We start from the raw sequence: 19374 nt of genomic DNA, 5'->3' as shown, positions 1-19374 counted from the left end.
ATATATACAACTTATGCAAAACAGTTCACAGATTCAGTCTCTCTGGAGGCTTCCTGACTCTGTCCGGATAACGCCTCGGTGGTGTAGTAGTTTTCGGCGGGGTAGTAGGTTCTTCTGGCAAGGTCGATTCGGCTTGAAGGACAGTGCCAAGTTCATCTGATTCCAGTATTACCAGATCGGAGGTAGGTGCTCTGGGTATCTCTGCTTCAACATTAGCCGTGTAAGGTTGTGGAGTAGGTTGGTCCTTTGTGGATGACCCTATGATCTGGTCAACATGGCGCCTTATTATGCTGTCACCAATGTCCACGGTATACATCAGCGGCCCTAGCCTTTTCCCAATAGTTCCAGGCTGCCATTTCTCGGTACGGTAGTCCCGGGCCAAAACTTGTTGACCTATCTGAAAGGATCTAGTTGGCCTTTCATTCATGCCCTGAAATTGTCGGTTCTCTACGTCCCTTCTGACGTTTGGCTTAATCAAATCCAGCCGGCATCTTAGTCTTCTATTGAAAAACATCATGGCGGGAGTTTGGTTTGTGACCGAATGTGTTGCATTCCGGTACGCCAACAAGAAGTTATCTACCTTATGTTGTAGGTTGATGTCTTCATTACCCATGGCCTTTATGGCCTTCTTGAAGGTCTGGACAAACCTTTCAGCTAATCCATTGGTGGCGGGATGGTATGGGGCTGACGTGTAGTGCTTGACCCCATTCCTTTTTAAGAACTTCCTGAATTCTTCGGACACAAATTGCGGTCCATTATCAGAACAGATCTGTTCCGGCAGCCCATTCCTGGCAAATATGGTCCGTAATACTGTGATGGTTTTTTCCGTGGTGGTGGAGGACATCTTTATTACCTCCGGCCACTTGGAGTGTGCATCCACCGCGATTAGAAACATTGAGTCCATAAATGGACCAGCAAAGTCGACGTGTACCCTTTGCCAAGGAGATGAGGGCCACTCCCATGGATGCAGAGGAGCTTGTGGTGGCGCGTTTTGGACCTTCTGGCATCCTAGACAGCTCTTGGTTATTTCTTCGATGTCTCCATCAATACCTGGCCACCACACAAGCGCTCTTGCTAGGTTCTTCATTTTCACTCCACCCAGATGCCCCTTGTGAAGCTCCTTTAGCACCTTATGCTGAAGTTTGGGTGGAATCACCACTCTAGATCCACACATCAAGGTTCCTCGGCACACTGACAGCTGTTCTTTTCTTTGCGAAAATGCGGGCAGCGTTGGTTCGCCATGTGCTGGCCATCCCTCCACTGTTAAATCGTAGACTCGTGAGAGAGTCGGATCATTTCTTGTTTCATTTTCGATCATCGAATTTGTTACTGGTAGACATTCCACTATGGATGAGTGGAACATCTCTACCGGGTCCACTGTAGCCGCCTCTTCTACTACTGGCAACGGTAGGCGCGATAACCCATCAGCATTTCCATGCTGTTTGGACCTTTTGTATTCGATGTCATATTGGTGTGCCCCAAGTAACACGGACCACCTCTGTAGCCTTTGCGCTGTCATAGTGGAAACGGCCTTGTTAGGGTTGAATATGGACACCAACGGCTGGTGGTCTGTCAGTAATGTGAACTTCTTGCCCTGCAGGTAATGATTGAATTTCTTTACTCCCCACACAAGGCTGAGGGCCTCCCTATCTATCTGAGCATAATTTCGCTCAGCGGAGGTCAAAGATCGGGACGCAAATGCGACTGGCCTTTCCGAGCCATTTGGTAACTTGTGTGAAAGTACTGCTCCAATTCCATAAGGGGAAGCATCACAAGCTAGACGAAGAGGTAACGTTGGGTTGAAATGAGCCAACACTGCCATAGTGGTTAGCACTGTTGCCTCACAGCGCCAGGGACCCGGGTTCGAATCCGGCCTCGGGTGACTGTCTGTGTGGAGTTTGCACATTCTCCCCGTGTTTGCGTGGGTTTCCTCCGGGTGCTCCGGTTTCCTCCCACAGTCCAAAGATGTGCGGGTTAGGTTGATTGGCTATGATAAATTGACCCTTAGTGTTAGGAGGATTAAATGGGGATATGTGTTGGTGTGGGGATTGGGTGGGATATGTGTCGGTGCAGGCTCGATGGGCCGAAATGGCCTCTATCTGCACTGTGGGGTTTCTGTGATTCTGTGATTCTGTGATTCCTCAGAGGTAATCAACGCCTTGCTTCTGCGAAAGGCCTTCTTACAGTCCTCGCTCCACTTCCATGGTACTTCTTTCCGCAACAGAGCATTCAGCGGATGCAGCACCGTGGATAGATTTGGCAGAAACTTGTGGTAATAATTAATCAACCCCAGAAACGATCTCAACTGTGATACATTTTCCGGCGCGGGGGCCTTCACGACAGCTTCTATCTTGTCAGGTGACTTGTGCAGCCCCTCTTGGTCAATGACATGACCGCAGTACGAGATCCGTTTCTGGAAGAACTCACATTTCTGGCGATTAACTCGAAGGCCATATTCCTTCAACCTGGTGAGCACCAGTTTCAAATTTGCGACGTGTTCCTCCTCGTCCTCTCCTGTAATCAGGATATCGTCCAAGTAACACTGAGTGCTTGGAATACCCTGTAAGACCTGCTCCATGGCCCTCTGCCAAATTGCTGGAGCCGAAGCTACTCCAAAAACCAGTCTATTATAACGATACAAGCCTCTGTGCGTGTTGATTGTGAGATACTGGCGCGACTCTTCCTCGACTTCCATTTGTAAGTATGCTTGTGCCAGGTCTATCTTGGTGAAGTGTTTCCCGCCCGACAATGAAGCAAAGATATCCTCAATCCGCGGAAGCGGGTATTGTACCGTGTGAAGCACCGGATTAACTGTGATCTTGAAGTCTCCGCAGATGCGGACCTTTCCCGGTCCCCCTGGCTTGTTACTTGATGAAGACTTCATGACGGGAACAATGGGCGTGGCCCATTCACTCCAGTCCACCTTAGACAGTACCCCTGAATGTTCAAGCTCTTCCAGTTCTGCCTCCACAGCAGGTCGTATCGCGTAAGGTATCGAACTGGCTTTGAAAAATTTTGGGCTTGCATGTTCTGCAATCTTGATTTTTGCTTTAATTCCTCTCAGTGTTCCCAGTCCTTGCTGGAATACCTCTTTAGCTTCGTCCAATATTTTGGACAACCGTTCAGGTTTGACATCTTCCTTTCCGGAATCTACCGCCATTGTGTTTAGTGAATGCCAGTCTATCTTTATTTTCCTGATCCACTCCCGTCCCAGAAGTGGTGGACCTCCCTTGGGCAGCACATACATGTCCATCCCTTGGTGATCTTTGTCCTTGTATCTCACCTTGACTTCTATCTTTCCGATGGGGTATACTTTGTGCCCCGTGTATGTCTGCAATACTATCTCCGTATCCCGTAGGGGAATATGTTTGAATAACTTTTTGTAATCTTGCTTATTCATGACCGTCAACGCCGATCCGGTGTCCACTTCCATTTTCACTTGGACTTTTGCAATCTGTAGTGTGACCCAGATAGTTTGTCGGTCAGCTTCTTTACTCACATTGTGAATCCTCAGACTACCCAGTTCCTTGCTGTTGGAGTCTGAGTCCGAATTCTGTTCATCTGGACTCTTCCCAGTCACCTTATGTACCTTTCTGTACTTCTTCTGCGGTGACTTATTATTGCTGGTCTTCTTTCCTGACCGGCATACCTTAGCTATGTGACCAAGCTTGCCACATTTTCTACATTCCTGGTTTTTAAACCAGCATTGGTTCTGGTCGTGTGTTGTCTTCCCACAACGATAACATTTCGTTGTACCCGAAGTCATTTGATCCACACTGAGTACCGCTGTCTTCCGCTGCATTTCCGCCGTGCCTCTTGCTGCGGCTTCGTGCGATGCTGCAATAAGGACAGCCTTATCAAGTGTAAGATCGTTCTCTTCGAGCAGTCGTTTTTGTGTTCCTTCCTTCGACATCCCGCACACGAACTTGTCTCTCAGTGCCTCTGTCAGATTTACCCCAAACTGACAGTATTTTGCTAGCCTACGCAGTTCAACCAGGTACTCCGCGTTGCTTTCCTCTATTCGTTGCGTTCTCACGTAAAATTTAGATCGTTCCGCTAACATCAGCGGTGCGGGGTTAAAATGATCCTTCAGGACAGCAACAATATTAGCGAAAGACTGATCCGCCGGTTTAGCTGGTGATAGAAGATGCTTCAATAACCCGTATGTCTTCGCACCCATTGAGTTTAGTAAGGTTAGAGCTTTGTCATAATTTGCTATCTTATTGACCTTACAATATATCTCGATGCGTTCTACATACGTGGCCCAATCTTCCACATCGGAATCGAAACCGTTGATGTTACTACGCTTAGGCATCTTCACACTCTTCCTGAGAAACAACAACAAAATATTTCTTTAACTTTTTTTTTTCAAAATGGCGGTTTCCCGCGCTTGTCTTCTTTCCCCGCCCACTTTCAAAATGGCGGTTTCCCGCTTCTGTCTTCTTCCCCGCCTACTGGCGGCTTCCCGCGTTTCTTCCCCTGGCGGGAGGGGTAAGCTTTTCCCTCGGGCGACGACTGCTGGCTTTCGGGGTTCGCAGCCTGCGCGTCGGCTCCAGTGCGTTCCTTGTTCCCTTTTCTCGGCAGGGCAACCGGCGCTGGGTACAACCCGTTGACGGCGAACAGTTTCAGCCACTGGGCTGGATCTCGCTCAGTCTCCCTCGCTCGGGCTCTGTCTCTCCCGCTCGCTCGGGCTCTGTCTCTCCCTCAGCAGCTTCCAATCGCGCCTCCCAGCCCTCTCACAGTCCGGTGCTTTCCTCCCCGGCTGCGGCTGAGTTCTCCGCGATTTATTTATTTTTATATCTTCCCGCGCCTTACGATCCCGGTCGCAGCGCTTCATGGCCTCGGTCGCTGCCCGGCCTTTTTCACTCCACTCGCGCCTCCCAGCCCTCTCGCAGTCCGGTGCTTTCCTCCCCGGCTGCGGCTGAGTTCACCGCGGTTTATTTATTTTTATATCTTCCCGCGCCTTACGATCCCAGTCGCAGCGCCTCGTGGCCTCGGTAGCTGCCCAGCCTTTTTCGCCGGTCGCGGTCTAGCTGTCTCACAACGCCGTTGCGTCTCCCAGCCCGCTTGTACCGCGGCTTCCGTGCTCCATGCTGCCCCAGTCTCAGCGCCTCTGGGCCCGACTTCTGTCCGGCTCCTTTCCCCCGACCGTGGTCGAGTTCACCGCCCTTATCCTCTGTTTATTTTTTTATTTTCCCTTTACTCACAGTCACCGTGGCCGACTTGCTTCTCGTGCTGATCAGCTCACTCACCACCGTGGCAGAAGGGACAATCAGTGCCTGTTGCTGATGGAAGGCTTCGTGTCTGAATTCTTCCTTCTTCCTTGCTCTGCAGACTCGAGTTTTCTCTCAGCAGAATGACGAGGGCGGGTGCCTCTTCTCGATGCTCGTTAACTGCTTCGGATGTATTGTTGCCGCAGGGTAAGATCGAACTCGTCGCCACTGTAAAGTCTGTAGGTATTATGGCGAATTAATACACAGACTACAAGAGTAACTTTAACAGGACTTTACTATTCAAAGGTCAGGGCGAATCTGCCCATTAAATCCTGACACAGCACTTATATACCGGTGTGGTCACCGTCGGTATTACAGTATACAGCAGCCAAGATAAAGTAGTGCCACACCTAAAATAGTTCTCTTAAAGGTAGAACAGTTACATACACTACAACAGCCAGGATATCGAAGCCATTATACCAGGAGACAACCGCCCCAGAAGTCGTTAAAGTAAATGGCTGTAATCATTTTAAACGAGTCGCCAAAAGTTAGACAAAGGACTGAACTGATTTGGTGCGCAGATAAGGATGAAGAACTGGGTATAATTGTAGGCCCACCGGTAGTGATCGCTCTCTTATCTCTCAGCTCTTGCCGCTTGCCTCCTGCTCTGGGCTCCTGCCTCTCGCTCTCGTGCCTCGTGGCGGGCCCTCTTCTCCCTCCCCGCGCCGCTCAACACCAAGGATGCCCATTACACCGGGGCCAAACGCGGGAGGGGAACGAGACCCGAACTCGAAAATGCACAGGACACACGGGTCCACAAACAGATGAGACGAGACGAGGAAAATGGTAAAACCAGTGAAAGCAGAGAAGGGCAGCGGGAAGACGCGTTGGGGGACAAACGGCCTAGTTATAAGCTGGCGTTTGATAAATAAGTTGGCGTTGGAAACATGGACAGTAAAATCAAGACAAACGGCCTAGTTATAAGCTGGCGTTTGATACTTGGACAGTAGAGCCCAACTAAGAATAAGCTGGTATTCGAAGCTTGGGTAGGAAAATCTTAACGGTAAAGACTGCCAACCGAACTCCAACCGCAGCAATACCGTCGGCGACCGCCCGAAGAAGAAGGCCCATCGTGACGAAGTACCCAACGAAGATGTTAACGGAGGAAAAAGAGGGTGCTTCGCACAAACAACTTCATCGCCGCGCCCTGTGACCACGTGACGACAACGAACCCCAAAGGACAAAAAGAGTGAACCGCAAAACCCACAGCCAGTTAAATCAACAGGTTTCGAATTGGTGAGCATGAATTCCTGGCCCCTCGTAGCTTAATCTAGTTAGGTATTAGGGGGTGGGATAAGGATAAGGGGATTTTTAGTGTATTTGTTTCCCTCGATGTGCCGTGTGTTCCCCATTCCCATATAAGTGTAATTGTTTATGCCTGTAACTATATCAGTAATTCTCAGTAAGATTGTGTTTTATTCTGCCTTTAATAAAATTTTGGTTTTCTTGCACCAAACCACTTGTCTACTCGATTTTCTGTATCGCCGTCTGTACCTAAGTCCGATGTCTAGAACCCAGGGGTGTGGGGGCAATTCGAACCGCTCAGAGACAGTCAGAGGAGAAGCTGACTGGGCACACGCCACCCCCTACAAACCCTTTCATTAATTCAAACAGCTTTCTTGCTGAGTGAAGACATCTCCTTTGCATATTATGATATTTACAGGAAACTTTCGATTAACCGGCCCCTAAATAACCGGAACGCTCTATCCACCGGCAAAATTCAGGAGTCGGTTCAGATAACTTTTATTACTTTTATTACTTTTTTTACTCCATTTGTTGCTGTGCAAGGGTATAGCTGAAGCTGTTGCTAAGCTACAGAGACGCTTGCAACTTGTGCCGATAATTTTGAAGCACAGGGTTTGTTGCTTTATACGGAGCTCTGAGCTCCATATCTTTTACTATAGTGTTCGGTTATCCGGAATTGTTGATGAACCGGCAACACGTCGGTCCCGTCCGTGCCGGATACCAGAAAGTTTCCTGTAGAAGTTATCGATATTAAGATTTTGACCATGGCTACTAATTCTAGAGCGAATACCAGATAACATCCTTTTGGAAATGAATGCTAAAGCATTAATTAAATTGAAGAGGGATGGTTTCTTTGCCAGTGCTGACAATGCTACTGATTGTATCTCCATTTTTAAGGGCTGCCAGTTCAAACACTTTGCAAGACTGTTTTACCATTTTGGTTATTAGAAAAAGAAATACACTCCCAGCTATATATTACAATAACCTTGACAAATCAACAATGATTCTTATAGACTATCGCAGTTGATTTTCTGGGCATCAACCATGAAAACCTTTAACGGAGAAATTGCAAAAGGTAAACAATTATTGCATGTGCCGGAATGTTAGATTTGAACAGCACATTAATAGCCCCAGTTTGTGAAGGTTAGGGAATTAATAGCAGTGGGGCTACAATTATTAAACTTTTGTAACTTAACAAGCAACAAAATGAGCCCATTGACTCCTAAAAATGAAAGGTTTGGTAAAATGTTAAGCTCTAAATACATTTTATAAACAATATTGGAAAAGTCAACATCATTAATTCCTACCATAGGCTTAATTAAGTTCATTTTAAGGAGGCTTCAATTACACATGTATTATAATGATTAAAAATTAGAACATAATAATTTTCAATTACAATAAATTAACATTAATGGTTTCTGTGCATAATCAATAGTGCATTGTATATTTGAACTATATTTGAATCTTAAAGCCAAATAACCCCTCAAGTTCTTTTGAAATGTTTTTGCCATAGTAAAAATTAAAAGATGATAAAGTTCAGTTCATCCATAAATTATAATTAAAGAAATGCTCTGTGATTCCATATATTATATTTCATACTATCACAACTTTTAAATGTACAGGATATAGGGGTGGGATTTCCTATGCAGGCGGAATTGAGAAGTTACACCCAAAATTATGCCCATTCATGTGGCCATTTTGCCAATCTCATTAACTTAAAAATAGGGAGGAAACAAGTAGAAATCAGCATAAACAATTGGGGTCCGCCAAACTCAAACCAAATATTAATTTTCTAAGTAAGAAAATTAAAGTTTGAAGCCAACCAATAATCATTAGGCACAGTGGGGGATAATTGTAACTTTGTGCAATGGTGTAAAACAGGCAATAGTGGATCAGCAGCCCGCTCTACATCTCTCCTGATTCTTATTTACATTGAAATCAATGGAAATAGAAATAGAAATGAGAAGAAATGTAAAACGGGCAGACAATACATTATCACCCATTTTACATGATCGTCCAAAGTCAAAATTACTCCCAGCATCTTTAAGAAAAGAAGCTTTACAATTTTTAATGTGCCATAAAAATGAAAGAAACAAAAAATTCAGAAACGCAGGTCTCAGTGAGGGTAATATTGTTTCAAAATTGCTCAAAAAAAGCAATAAAACGCAAGAAAAATAATATTGTTTCCTGCTGTGCCAAACATTATGGGCTGAACTTTACACTAATTTTGAACCAATGTAATTGTAGGGGATTCGCGTGTATGGCTCTTTAACCTGAAGGCGGAGTCATCATAATGAGCCAAGGTGCGTTTGGGGACAGGGATTGATATTCAGGCATAAAACAGAGTGGAAATTTGGGCATCGCATAATTATACGCGTCCAAGTTTCCTCGATCTTTTATGCCGGATACTTGCTTAACACCCAGATTACACGTATCTCTAGGTGCAAATATACAGGAAATTCCTCCCCGTAATTTCTGATCATGATTATGAAATCTTTTTTAATGTTGTGCTACCCTTCTTTACTTTACGGGAGGCGGGGGGGAGGTGGCGAATTTTCAACTTTGCTGTATGGGCATTAATTTGCCGGAGCCTCCAATAAACACAATTTGTATTTACCCAAAAGATGCAATCACAGACATTCTAATAAGAAATATAAACATTGGATTGGTACCATGGAAGAACTTACGGGAGACTTTCGGGCTGGGTGCCGAATGGGCTTGCTATCAGTGGTGTGCCTGCATCACCTGCCCAATACAGCAGTTGGGAGCCCTGAACCACTTCGAGGTTTGGGCCTCACTAACATTTTCTTGACAAGCTGCAGGAGCCAAACGGGCACCCTGCTGTGGCTCACTGGTCTGGTGAAGAGGAAAATTAGTTGGCTACCGCATGTTAACGACTGGCAGGTAAGGAGGAGCAGATGCCGGGTTGATTTTTAAGTGCTTGATACATTCCTATAACTATATATTCATGTTCTAAAAACTCAGCAGGCCAGGCAACATCCGTGGAGAAAAAATAGACAAAGGTCTTGACAAAGGGGTTTTCACCCGAAACGTTGGGCTAGATTTTCGGGGAGCCGTCAGGTAGGGTTTCAGGCGTGTGGGGGGGGGGGGGGAAATTCCAAATTTGGGGGTCCCGACACCATCCCGCCCAAAACCCCGCCCCACGTAAGTTTCAGGGGCGGCGGGTACCCGCCCCGCACTGGGACCCACCGAAACCAGGCGGGAAGGGATTAGTGCCAATTAACTGCCTGTTAACAGGTAGTTAACAGGCAGTTTTTAGCCTAATCTGTATTTTGAGGGGTTTCATGTGGGTTTCCCGACGGCTCCAAACCACACCAGGTAGAGCAGGCGGGCCGTCGGGTTGAAGGAGTTGGAGGGGTCGCGATGTCGGCGCTCAGGTGAGTGATGGGTGCATGAGTGCAAAGGTAATTGTGTTTGGTGTGCCTAAAGTGTGTAAAGAACTTTTACTTACCTGTACTTACCTTAGCAGCCTTTCTTCCTGTAGCCGTCAGGAGCGCATCACTCAGCTGGAACCGAAAGCTGAACGGCTGCGATCTGTCAAAAGTGACAGCCTTCAGCTTTGAGTGCTGGTAAGAGTTCTAACTGAGTCTGTGCAGAATGACTCAGCTTAGAACTCAGAGTGTCAGTGTTTCACAGCTTCAAACAGCTGTGAGACACTGATATTTCATCTGTCAAAGAACTCTTGACAGATGAAATTTCAGTCTGTGACGTCACCTGTTGCCGGGTGGCCCTTAATTGGCCTGCTGAGCCCACTGGGCGGGCTCAACAAGGTCAATCAAGGGAAAATCGCACGGATTGGCCGGACGTCGAAGTAGGCGGGTCAAAAACCCGAAAGGGAAGTCCCGCCTTCTTCCCGACAGGTTCGGCAAAATCTACCCCGTTGACTCTATTTTCTCTCCACGGATGTTGCCTGGCCTGCTGAGTTTTTCCAGCATTTTCTGTTGTTATTTCGGATTTCCAGCATCTGCAGTATTTTGCTATCGTATTCATGTTCTAACCTGTTTCGAATTAATTATAGATTTATTAGAACAGTATTTTTGCCATTTAAAATTAAGCGTTACTTTGTGGTGATTTGAAGATTCTGTGTTTGTAATAATCCATCTCCATTACAGTCAATTATTATTTGATGTTCTCCAGCTTTCAAACTAAGAATCTACATCACAATTATGTGTAGTTCTGAATAATAAGATAAGCTTTAGATATTTGCATCGAATGTGACAGCAACAAATTACCGCTTCTTTATTGCAAATTAATAGTGCAGCATTACGTAATGTTACACATTATAAGTTCATAATAAGTTTGTTTCCAGAAGTCTACTGAAACACTTCAAGTTAACTATTGAAGTGTTGCAATGGGGATGCAATTTGCCTTGGGCAGCAGCACACAACAGGCAATAGCAAATCGCCAGCCTGTTTTACACACCCCCAATTTCCTTTTCCATTAACTTCACTTATGGAGTTAACAACCAGAAATTAAATATTACAAGTGTAGTGAGACTAATTCATTATGCAGATTTGGTATTAACTCCTTATACAGCTTCTTAACTGCTGACATGGTTAAGGGGCCATAATTTGCTGTGACAGGGTATCTAAGAACATAAGAACATAAGAACATAAGAAATAGGAGCACGAGTAGGCCTTATGGCCCCTCGGGCCTGCTCCGCCATTCAATAGGATCATGGCTGATCTGAATCTAGACTCACATCCACTTCCCTGCCCTCTCCCCGTAACCCCTAATTCCCTTATCTGCTAGGAAAATGTCTATCTCCATTTTAAATTTATTTAATGTTGCAGCTTCCACAGCTCTCTGGGGTAGCAAATTCCATAGATTTACTACCCTCTGAGTGAAGAAGTTTCTCCTCATCTCAGTTTTGAAAGGGCAGCCCCTTATTCTAAGATTATGCCCCCGAGTTCTAATCTCATCCATCAGTGGAAACATCCTCCCCGCATCCACCCGATCAAGCCCCCTCACAATCTTATATGTTTCGATAAGATTGCCTCTCATTCTTCTGAACTCCAATGAGTAGAGTCCCAACCTACTCAACCTTTCCTCATACATCAACCCCCTCATCTCCGGAATCAACCAAGTGAACCTTCTCTGAACCGCCTCGAGAGCAAGTATATCTTTTCTTAAATATGGAAACCAAAACTGCACGCAGTATTCCAGGTGTGGCCTCACCAATACCCTGTATAACTGCAGCAAGACTTCCCTGTTTTATACTCCATCCCCCTTGCAATAAAAGCCAAGATTCCATTGGCCTTCCTGATCACCTGCTGCACCTGCATACTAACTTTTTGTGTTTCATGCACCAGGACCCCCAGATCCCTTTGTACTGTAGCACTTTGCAGTTTCTCTCCATTTAGATAATAACTTGCTCTTTGATTTTTTCTGCCAAAGTGCATAACCTCACACTTTCCAACATTATATTGCATCTGCCAAATCTCTGCCCACTCACTTAGCCTGTCTATGTCCTTTTGCAGGTTTTTTATGTCCTCCTCACTCACTGCTTTCCCTCCCATCTTTGTATCGTCGGCAAACGTGGATATGTTGCACTCGGTCCCTTCCTCCAAATCGTTAATATAGATTGTAAAGAGTTGGGGTCCCAGCACTGATCCCTGCGGAACACCACTAGTTACTGATTGCCAGCCCGAGAAGGAACCATTTATCCCAACTCTTTGTTTTCTGTTAGATAGCCAATCTTCCACCCATGCCAGTATATTACCCCCAATCCCGTGATTTTTTATCTTGATCAGTAATCTTTTGTGTGGAACCTTGTCAAATGCCTTTTGGAAGTCCAAATACACTACATCCACTGGTTCCCCTTTATCCACCCTGTATGTTACATCCTCAAAGAATTCGAGCAAATTTGTCAAACATGACTCCCCCTTTGTAAAACCATGCTGACTCTGTCCTATTAAATTATGTTTATCCAAATGCTCTGTTACTGTATCCTTAATAATGGACTCCAACATTTTGCCAACCACAGATGTTAGGCTAACTGGTCTATAGTTTCCAGCTTTTTGTCTACTTCACTTCTTAAATAAGGGTGTTACATTAGCAGTTTTCCAATCTGCCAGGACCTTTCCTAAGTCCAGGGAGTTCTGGAAAATGATCACCAATGCATCCACAATCCCTGCCGCCACTTCTCTCAAGACCCTAGGATGTAGGCCATCAGGTCCGGGGGATTTATCCACCTTAAGTCCCATTATTTTACTGAGTACCATCTCCTTAGTGATTTTAATCATGTTTAGCTCCTCCCCCCCGCATTGCCCCCTGTTTGTCCAGTGTTGGAATATTTTTAGTGTCCTCTACTGTAAAGACTGATACAAAATATTTGTTCAGCGTCTTTGCCATCTCCATGTTCCCCACCACTACTTTCCCAGTCCCATCCTCTAAGGGACCAACATTCACTTTAGCCACCCTTTTTCTTTTTATATAGCTGTAGAAACTCTTGCTATCTGTTTTTATATTTTTTGCTAGTTTACTTTCATAATCTATCTTCCCTTTCTTAATTAATCTTTTAGTTATTGTTTGCTGGCTTTTAAATGCTTCCCAATCTTGTATCCTCCAACTAGATTTGACTAATTTATATGCCCTTGTTTTCAGTCGAATGCTATCCTTTATTACTTTACTAAGCCACGGATGGCTGTCTTTTCTTTTACTCCCCTTTTTCCTCAGTGGAATATATTTATCTTGAAAGATGTGAAATATCTCCTTGAATGTAGACCACTGCTCTTGTACCGTCTTACACTTTAATCTGTTTTCCCAGTCCACTTTAGTCAATTCTACTCTCATACCTTCATAGTCTCCTTTATTTAAGCTTAGTACACTGGTTTGAGATCCAACTCTCTCACCCTCAAACTGAATTTGGATTTTAACCATATTATGATCACTCATTCCAAGGGGATCCTTTACTAGGACATTTTTTATTAATCCTGTCTCATTACACAGGACCAGATCTAAGATTGCCTGCCCCCTGGTTGGTTCAGTTACATCCTGCTCAAGGAACCCATCCCTAATACACTCTATGAACTCTTCCTCAATGCTGCCACGTCCAATTTGATTAGTCCAGTCAATATGAAAGTTAAAATCCCCCATGATTATAGCTGTTCCCTTATTACAAGCCCCAACTATTTCCTGATTTATACTCCGACCAACAGAGTTGCAACTGTTAGGAGGCCTATAGACTACGCCCACTAATGACTTTTTCCTCTTATTATTCCTTATCTCCACCCAAACTGTTTCACTATCCTGATCCTTTGACCCAATATCATTTCTGACTATTGCAGTGATTCCATCCTTGATTAACATAGCCATCCCACCTCCCTTTCCTTCCTGTCTGTCCTTCCTAATTGTCAAATACCCTTGTATGTTTAGTTCCCATTCATGATTATCTTGCAGCCATGTTTCCGTAATGGCCACCAGATCATACCCATGTGTAGTTATTTGCACCGTCAACTCGTCAATTTTGTTACGAATGCTGTGTGCATTCAGATAAAGAACTTTCAAACATGTTTTCTGACAATTTATTCCTGCTTTTACCCCTTTTACTACTTTACCTTTATCATTATACATTCTGTCCCTTCCTGACACACTCTGGTTTTTAATTCCCCCAATGCTACCTTGCTCTATTGCCTTCTCCGCTGTCATTTCTATTTTTCGCTCTCTTAAAACCTCCCCCCCACTAATTAGTTTAAAGCCCTCTCTACAGCCCTAGTTATTCGATTCGCCAGGGTTCTAGTCCCAGCACTGGCCAAGTGAAGTCTGTCCCAATGGAACAGCTCTCGCCTGTCCCAGTACTGATGCCAGTGTCCCAGGAAGCAAAGCCCATTTCTCCCACACCAGTCTTTGAGCCACGCATTTAACTCTCTAATTTTATTTACCCTTGCCAAATTTGCACGTGGCTCAGGTAGTAATCCAGAGATTATTACCCTTGTGGTTCTGCTTTTTAATTTGGCCCCTAGCTGCTCAAACTCCCTCAGCAGAACCTCCTTCCTTGTCCTATCTATGTCGTTGGTACCAACATGGACCACGACAACTGGATCCTCCCCCTCCCACTCCAAGTTTCTCTCCAGCCCAGAGGAGATGTCCTTAACCGCCTTCGGGACTCTCGCTCTCGGCTGCAAAGAACTCTATCTATCCCCCTAACGATACTATCCCCTACCACTACAACATTTCTTTTAACTCCCCCCACTTGAATGGCCCCCCATTCCACGGTGCTGTGGCCAGGTTGCTCATCCTCCCCGCAGTCCCTGTTCCCATCCTCACAGGGAGTAAGAGCCTCAAACCTGTTGGACAAGAGCAAGGGCTGCGGCTTCTCCAACACTACCTCCTGGATCCCCGTACCTGCCTCACTTCTAGTCACACCATCCTGACCCTGGCCACGGACTACATCTGAATTAATTAATCTAATTGGTGTGACTACCTCCTGGTACACAGAGTCCAGGTAACTCTCCCCCTCCCTGGTGTGTCTCAGTGTTTGAAGCTCGGACTCCAGCTCTTCAACACAGAGCCGGAATTCCTCGAGCAGCCAACACTTACTGCAAATGTGATCACCGTGAGCATCAATGGTGTCCAGCAGCTCCCATATATTGCAGCAGCAACACATCACCTGATCTCCCATTCTATGTAATTAATTAAATTTATTAATATTATTTTTAAATACCCTCTGCCCCGATTCTAGCTGATGAATATCGCACCTTAGAAACTATAAACCACAGAGTTTAAGCTTAAAAAGAGAGAAATGCTTACCAACCAATCACTTACCCGCTTTCTGGTGACGTCACACTTGGATTACTTTTTACCTCTCCTTCCCACTGACTTCGGAGACTGGTGATTGGTATGCCTTACCTGGGTCTCTGAAGCCTTTTTAAGCTTCCCACTCGCGCCTCCCGCCGATACCCGCGGTCTGAGGCCTTACCTGGGTCTCTGAAGCCTTTTTAAGCTTCCCGCTCACGCCTCCAGCCGACACCCGCGGTCTGAGGCCTTACCTGGGTCTCTGAAGCCTTTTTAAGCTTCCCGCTCACACCCCCCGCCGACACCCGCGGTCTGAGGCCTTACCTGGGTCTCTGAAGCCTTTTTAAGCTTCCCGCTCGCGCCTCCCGCCGACACCCGCGGTCTGAGGCCTTACCTGGGTCTCTGATGCCTTTTTAAGCTTCCTGCTCGCGCCTCCTGCCGACACCCGCGGTCTGAGGCCTTACCTGGGTCTCTGAAGCCTTTTTAAGCTTCCCGCTCGCGCCTCCCGCCGACACCTGCGGTCTGCCCTTTTAGGTTTAGGTTTTTAAATTATTTTGCATGGCAAGTTGCTGAAAGTGCAATGTCACAGCGAGGGAAACAGGGCAAGCAACTGTGTATCTCCTTAACCAATCAGATTGAAGGATTGTGAAATAAACACACAAGGACTGAGAAGGGGGGTGAATGAGAATGGGTGAATTAAAAGAGAAATAAAAAGGGGAAAGGAAAGATTGGATTAAGAGAGATAAAAAAGAGACAGAAAGGAAAAGAGAAAAATTAAAGTTTAAATTTTAAATTTTTCTTTTTTAAAATCTCCAACAACAATGAAAACCTATAGGAATGAGACACCACACTTGTAATAGTTAATTTTCAGAGTTAAAGAGATTGATTGGCAGTAATTATCACATTGTAGGAATGTCTAGTTCCTATCCAAAGACTGAGGTCCACTCAGCCGCTTAAACAAAACGAAGTTTAATGGAAACTAAGGTTTAAACAAGTAACTGCAGGAGAACATCAAGTGTAGGTCTATTCAATTCGGAGGCTCCACGAGGACTGCTGGCTGGTCCCGTGGTTGACGTCATGACGTCATCACGTTCTTCCCGCCAGTGGGGGATCACGTGATGTACGGCATGACGTCATCGCGTTTACCCACGCTGTTAAAGTGATCACGCTCTATACTAGTAAACAGTACAATTAAAGATACAGACTCAGGCTGTAGCTAACATGTTGTTAAAGGGAATTATATACAAATGGTCTGAGTCCTTTAGTGGCTCCGCCACATGCGACCCCCCAGAATTGTCTTTAACAGCAAAAGTGAGATGGCAAGGAGGCTTGACAAGCCTGTCCGAGCGACTTCTGTAACCCTGAAGCTGAAGCTGATGGCCGGTGGTCGAGCTGTCGGGTGGTTGTGGTGCAGCTGGCACGGCAACTGTGGGTGGTCGGCCCCGTTTTGGCGGTTGAGCGATTTCGACTGGGCTGTCCAGGTCTAAGTGCGCCGGCATCAGCCGGTCAACCGATATGTGGTCCGGTTTACCTCCGATATCGACTGAAAAGGATTTGTCTTCTGCCTCTATGACATGGAAGGGACCACTGTAAGGAGGCTTGAGCGGGTCCCGGTGAGCGTTGTGGTGGATAAACACGTACTCGGCGCTTTTCAGCTCAGTTGGGATGTGGGAGCTCTGTAAGCCGTGATGCAACGTAGGCACTGGAGCGAAACATCTGGCCGCTTCCTGGTGGCTGACGAGTTGCTGAGATGCGGAGCATGGCTCTGTTGGAGATGGGAGGAAATCCCCTGGTACTCGTAGAGGTTGGCCATATACGAGTTCCGCCGAGGAGGATTGTAAATCTTCTTTGAGCGCCGTGCGAAGACTCAAAAGGACCCAGGGGAGTCTGTCCACCCATTCCGCGCCTTGAAGACTGGCCCGCAGAGCGGCTTTGAGCGACCTGTAGAATCGCTCACACAGGCCGTTCACCTGTGGATGATAGGCGGTGGTGCGATGTAGTTTGGTGCCGAGCCCCTGAGCCACAGCGTTCCAGAGCTCAGAGGAAAACTGCGGTCCACGATCGGAAGAGATGTCCGCTGGTACGTCGAAACGAGCAACCCAAGAGGAGAGGAAAGCTCTGGCCACGTCTGCCGAAGTGCTGGAAACCAAAGGAACTGCCTCTGGCCATCTAGTGGTGCAGTCTACCATTGTGAGGATGTGTGTAAAACCTTGAGAAGGTGGAAGCGGCCCCACGAGGTCCACATTCACGTGTTCGAATCGACGCTCTGGAACAACGAAGGTGGCCAATGGAGCTTTTACATGGCATTGTACCTTGGCCTCTTGGCAGACCACGCAGGTGTTGGCCCAGTCACGGATATCCAGGTGCATACCCCTCCAGACGAATTTTGACGACATCAGCCTTTGCGAGGCGCTCATGCCAGGGTGTGACAAACCGTGTTTGGCGTCGAAGACTTTTCTGCACCAGGCGACTGGAACTATAGTGCAGGGAACTCCCATGGAGACGTCACAAAGTAGAGTAGTGCCTGCGGCATGGAATTTGACGTCGGCCACTTGGAAGCTAGAGGGGCTGGTCCTGTATGCTTGGACCTCCGGGTCCGAGGCTTGATCTGTAGCCATGATGGCATAGTCGATTCCGAGCTGGACTGCGTGAACAGTCGCGCGGGAGAGACAGTCCGCCACCAGGTTGTCTTTGCCGGAAACATGCTGAATGTCCGTGGTGAATTCAGAAATGAACGTCAGGTGACGTTGCTGCCGAGCTGACCACAGTTCGGCGGCCTTGGCCATAGCGTACGTTAGTGGCTTGTGGTCCATGTAAGCCGTGAACGGACGTCCCTCTAGTAAGAACCGGAAATGGCGAATGGCTAGAAAAAATGCCAGCAACTCCCGGTCGAAAGTACTGTACTTTCTTTCGTTTCGCCGTAGTTGACGGCTGAAAAATGCAAGCGGTTGCCACATCCCATTCACCCACTGTTCCTGCACTGCGCCGATTGCGTAGTCTGACACGTCAGTGGTAAGGGCAATGGTGGCACCTGGAAGCGGGTGCGCCAGCATGGTTGCGTTGGCCAAGGCGCCTTTGGTGTTGACGAATGCCCGGTCCATCTCGGGTGTCCAGCTGATCGGATCCTTACCAGACTTGTCCTTGAGGGCCTCGTACAAGGGCTGCATAAGTAGAGCCGCCTTAGGGATGAACCGATGATAAAAAATTTACCATCCCGAGGAACTCTTGTAGGGCCTTGATGGTCTGCGGGTGCGAGAAAGATGTAACCGCCTCGACCTTCATCTGTAAGGGAATTCGCCATCTGATGTAATGCGGTGGCCCAAGAAATCAATCCACTGCAGGCCAAACTGGCACTTGGCCGGGTTAATAATCAAACCGTGCTGACTGAGGCATGTGAAGAGGGTACGCAGATGGCGGAAGTGCTCCTCTTTGCTAGGGCTGGCGATAAGGATGTCGTCGAGGTAGACGAAAAGGAATTTTAGGTCCCAAAGCACGGAGTCCATTAAGCGCTGGAAAGCCTGTGCAGCATTCTTTAAGCCAAACGGCATCCACAGAAATTCGAACAGGCCGAATGGAGTGATGACTGTGGTTTTCGGGACGTCTTGCGGGTGCACGGGGACCTGATGGTGTAAGGGGGGCATCTTTTAACTGGTTTATGGTAATTTACCTGGCCAGCAGCCTTTGCCTCTGAGCTCTGACCAATTCCAACCTTTTACCTGGTTTACGGTAATTCACCTGGTCAGCAGCCTTTTGCTGCAGCATTCTAAACCAATTTACAAACAGCGGTTTCGAATCGCTACCCCGCCTTCAGTTCTGAGTGGAGGAACTTATAATTAATGATTTTAAAACGGACAAGTGGTTTGGATGAGAGAAAAATCAAGTTTTATTACCTAAATAAACTACAATCAAAAGAATAAACTATACCACACGAACACAGTAATTACAGTAAAACTATATAACAGGGGGTTGCAGACGGTGAAAACGAGGGATAAAATGGCTCCAATGTTACTTAAACAATCTTAGCAATTACCCTCAAATCACCACCCCCTAACTCCTGCTAGGTTGCCTTGCCGAGGAGTCAGAACACCCTGCTCACCTG

The sequence above is a fragment of the Somniosus microcephalus genome, chromosome 6 (assembly GCF_052327205.1).
Source record: "Somniosus microcephalus isolate GS21.2 chromosome 6, FLI_Smic_1.0, whole genome shotgun sequence".
NCBI lineage: Eukaryota > Metazoa > Chordata > Chondrichthyes > Squaliformes > Somniosidae > Somniosus > Somniosus microcephalus.
Note: the sequence above shows the minus strand (reverse complement) of the source record.